The following is a 5,156-nucleotide window of genomic DNA, read 5'->3' as shown; positions in this document are numbered from 1 at the left end:
GATGAGAGCATAAAAGAGTCCTTTGTTATGTTAATGTGACTTTTGGAATGTACACAAGGATGGGGGTTGGTTGCCAGTGGAGCCAACCATGTGATTAGAGTGCTGGAATTTTCAGTCCCTCCCCCACCCTTCCCATCCTCCCTTCTCTACCCCACCACCCTCACCTGGTGGGGAGGGCATCTGGAGGCTGAATCAATCACCAATGGCCAATGACTTAATCAATCATGCCTATGCAATGAAGACTCCATAAAAACCCCAGAGGATGGCATTCAGGGAGCTTCCAGGTTGGCAAACATGTGGAGGTGCTGAGAGAGCGGTGCGCATGGACAGGGCATGGAAGCTCTGTGTCCCTTCCTCACAGCTTGCTCTATGCATCTCTCCCATCTGGCTGTTCCTGACTTATGTCCTTTTATAACAAACCAGTGATCTAGTAAGTAAAGTTTCTTTGAGTTCTATGAGACACTCTAGCACATTAATCGAACCCACGGCGGAGATCTTTGGAACCTCCTAGCTATAGCTTGTGGGTCGGAAGCACAGGTGACAACCTGGACTTTCAACTCTCTGAAGTGTGGAGGTGGGGCAGTCTTGTGGGACTCAGCCCTTAACCTGTGGAATCTGATGCTATCTCCCAGAAGATAGTGTCAGAACCGAGTTAAATTGCAGGACACCCAGCTGGTGTTGGAGAATCGCTTGTTGGTGTACTCTCCATGTAATTCCATGGTGGAAATGGGGGCAGAAGCCTTACTCATTACAAAATATGTCAATATAATATATTATTATTAGTGAGAGGGAGAAGTTAGGAAGGGAAAGAGGAAGGGGCGAGCAAGAGAAACACAAAGACAAAATAGGAAAAGAGAAGAAGCGCCAAGGGGAAAGAATTTTAGGGAGGAATGTAAACACGGAAGCAAAGAAGTGAGAAACAAGGGAAAAAGAGGAGGGCGAGGACTAAGTGTTCAATCATAGCTATATATTTCTGTATTGTTTGGCTTCTTATACTGAACACATTGAAAATTACAGTCGAATATTACAACTATGCATTTTTCCTGATTTTGACTGTTTTGCTGTCCAACATGGTGCAGTCTGTGCAGCAAAGGAGAGATAGGTGCTGTCTACTATTAGGGCCTGATAACAGGAGCCATGGAGAACTTCCAGCTAACTCTTCAGGCCGTGTTTTCTTACTCACCAAATTACTCTCCACATAAACTGTCTTCCTACGAACGATTGGCTGGAAAGAGAGAATGACCACCCCAAAGGAGCTCTCTGATTCTCTTGAGAATTACACTTGTCCTTGTAAATTGGCATCATTGGTTTATGCCTCTGTGTCCTGTGAGGTTGCTTGCTGAGATTATTCACTGAGAGTTGAAGAATTTAGGTTTCCAGGCTTGTAAGCTGGAGTGTAAGGCCCTATAATTCTGTGACAGCAGAGGTCCACCCACAGCAGAGGCCTGCGGTTGTTCCACCCACTCTCATCTGTGTTCTTCCCGTGCATTCATTCAGAATTATTGATAAGATGAGTTCAATCAAATGAAGAGTCTGAAGTACGGAATATTTCAAAGAAAATTAGTATATTTTTCAATACATCACAAAGATAAAATATAATAAATTTGAAATACGAAACAAAGTTTCACTGAAAGAAAATGCTACAGTAAATAAAAATGTTTCAAAAATGAGATTTCTTTAGAAATTGTGAAATAGTGAATAACTTACAATAGCCCAAATATCCAACCCTACACAACTGGATAGGTAAATTTGTGATGCATTCACACAACACAGCGCTTTCCAGCCACGATAAATGATGAAGTAGAGTAGTGTATTCTCACACAGGAAAGAAAGCTTGGGTGTATTTTTTAATTAAAAACAAATTTCAGAGCAATGTGAGTACTATGACACCATTGTTCATTTTGTTACGGTAATAATGTAGAGAGTGGGGGAAGGGCTTATTGGGCCTTGTCATTTTCTCTGTCGGACATTTCTGTAACACTTGAATTTTCACAATTAGCATGCCTTATTTTTATAATTGAAAAAAGCTTTAAGAAGAATTAGCCACTGTTTCCTGTGTTGAGACTGTTTTAAAATAAAGTATTTCTTTATCGAAGAGTATTTTAACCACCTAACTTTCAAACTACACTACAAAGAGATTCAATTCGTAATGTACAACATTAATGGTTGTGCAGTCGGGTGAAAGATCGCCCCCTTGTTGTTCAGAGCACGGATTCAGGCTAAATGGAAGAAAGGAAAACATAACTTTCCGATTCATCAGGCAAGCTTCCTGAACGGAACAGCCGTCCTAACCTTTGTTGAGTGAGAGAGGTCGGGACATCCTTAGAAAGTGGTGAGACGCGCAGTTTGTGTTTGGTGTTGCCGTCCTCCCCTGACATTCCTTGGATCCTCTCAGCTTCTTCACCCAGTGACACAGGCAGCACCCCAAGAGCCCAGAATCTTATCCACTAGAGCACTTTTCTTAGGGACCAGTCTGAGAACCCTAATAGCGATTGCTACTTCTTGCTACACAATGACCCATTAAAATCTGTTTTTTGAATGATTTCCTCTAGTTGTGCTCTTTGTGTGGGAATCCATTAGTCATAGGGAAACTCAAAGCAGATACAGATAATTATAACAGTTAATATTTATTGAGCACATATGTGCCAAGTAGTGTATTTATATTATCTTATTGTTATTATTCCTGTTTTACACATGAGAGAACTGATGATTGGAAGGTTACTTAGCACCACACAGTTAATGAGAGAGGAGCTTAAGATTCAAACTCAGACCTTTCTGTCTTGGGAACCTGAGAGGTTAACCCCTAAGCCAATGGTTGTCAAAACGTGGACTTTGACCAGCAGCATCAGCGTCACCTCGGAGTTTATTAGAAACGGAAATTCTCCATCTCTACCTCAGATCTCCGGGATAAAAAACTTTGGAACATAGAAAGGCATTTGTTAAAATGCCCTGCAGGTGATTTTAAAGCACATTAATGCCCTAAATTATAAAGCAGAGTTGTCCAGTTGAATTTTCTGGGACGATGGACATGTTTTATACAATCCACTGTCCAATAAGGTAACTACTAGCCATATGTGGCTATTGAGCATTTGAAATGTAGACAGTGAGACTGAGAAACCACATTTTAAATTTTATTTAATTTTAATTAAAATTTAAATAGCCACATATGATTAGTGGCCACTATGTTGGACGGCATGCTATTATCTCCTTATATCCTTGACTATGGTTCTTTATAAGATCATCCCTGAACTCTAAGGAGCACTACTAATGCAATCGATTAGTGACAATTATAGCAGAATGGGTTAGAAATACATTGGAATAAGTGCAGTCTTATGTAGGACACATTCTCCAGGAAGCTTCCTGCGTTGTTTGTCTATAGAGTCAGTTTTAAAAAGAATAAATTAGAGCATTCAACCCACATGACCCTTATCATGTCCACAGAACACCAAATGGAGTGATTAGGTTGTTTACACAGATCGATGATCCTATACAGACAGTGAACAGCAGTTCTGATGCACAAGTAAAATGAATCCCACAAATATTGACCTAGACAGAACTCTGGTAAAAAGCCATAAAAAAACCCTTATGGAATACGTTCTTCCTTTTTTAAAGTATGTAAGAATATACAGGTATGACAACTCATTTGATGTGACTCAAAGGCAATTTTTGGACAAGATGTTGGTTCTTTCTACCATTAAGAAGTAGCCAACCTGGGGCTGGCCCCGTGGCCGAGTGGTTAAGTTCGCGCGCTCTGCTGCCGGCGGCCCAGTGTTTCGTTGGTTCGAATCCTGGGCGCGGACAAGGCACTGCTCATCAAACCACGCTGAGGCAGCGTCCCACATGCCACAACTAGAAGGACCCACAACGAAGAATATACAACTATGTACCGGGGGGCTTTGGGGAGAAAAAGGGAAAAAATAAAATCTTTGTAAAAGAAAGAAAAAAAAGAAGTAGCCAACCTGCAATGTAGTAAATGTAAAAGAGCCTGTAGACTTCAAAATTGTAACCTGGCGTGAAAACAGTGGAAATGAAAAGAGGTAGTGTGGTCCTGTCCTGTTATAAATCAAACAGTAAGGTGGAGAAAAAGAATATGCCAGTGCTTGAATTTGTTTACAGCTGTCCAAAGGAGAGAGAACTCCAGCTAGCGGACACAAACACTGGTGATGCTACATGGAAGCAGCTACTAGGAGTCTTAAATCCTCTCTGCTCACTTGGGAAGTTCAGTAGCTGGAGCCAGGGGACAATTCCAACAAATATTTATTGATCCCTTATGGGTCAGAAGCGATGAGAATTTAATGATGAGTACAGCTGTGTTCCTGAAAGGCCTGATGAGAGTTGTGCTTTAGGAAAATTACTCTGGTGAGGAGCTATTGTGGGACTCCCTCCTGAGGATCACGAAGACCAGAATGAAGTGATTGTTGGTGAGACTAGAAAAGCAAGGGAGGTTATGCAAATCGTTGCAGAGGTAGAATCCCACAAGAACTTATTAGACATGGGAGGTCGAAATTTGATATAAGAGTGACGTTTAAATTTTGGTGCCAGGAAGATGATAGTATTATTAACAAAAAGAGAGAACGTGGTGGAGAGGAGATGTGTCATGGACGTAAGGGGTTACAGTACATAGTAACTGCTGACAGGTGTTATTTCCTGCCATGACCCAACCGGGCAAAAAATGAATCCAAGAGTATATAGGCAAGTACCTATCAGGCTTTGTCCAAGATTTTGGAGGCAGCATAGAAGATAGAAGCATCATATATCTTTCTTTGTTAAAGAGCCTGGAATTGCAAATTCTGGAGTCTATTTAGTGATCCAAAGTATAACCAGACTGATAAAATGTCCTAGTTAGTTAGCTGACAAATTACTCCACCCCAGTTAATTCCTCCCTCCTCGATTTTTGCTGATCTGGCACAACTCTTATTCTATAGTATAATGATTTGCTAGATTGGGAGTTCCTTGATTAAAAGGACTGTGTCTTATTTAACTTTGTGTTGCCAGCCCTGGTCTAAGGACCTAGCCTACAAATATTGAATGAGTGATGAGTAAATGACTGAATGGGTGAACTAACAAAATGCTCTAGGGACTTGGTTTAGTCCTCCTCGTTGATGCTGAGACTAAGTTTGGAAGTCTGGCCACAGGATTGTTGACATTGGCTCAAA

This window comes from Equus caballus, chromosome 19 (genome assembly GCF_041296265.1).
Source record: "Equus caballus isolate H_3958 breed thoroughbred chromosome 19, TB-T2T, whole genome shotgun sequence".
NCBI classification, from domain to species: domain Eukaryota; kingdom Metazoa; phylum Chordata; class Mammalia; order Perissodactyla; family Equidae; genus Equus; species Equus caballus.
This window is presented reverse-complemented; position numbering follows the sequence as displayed.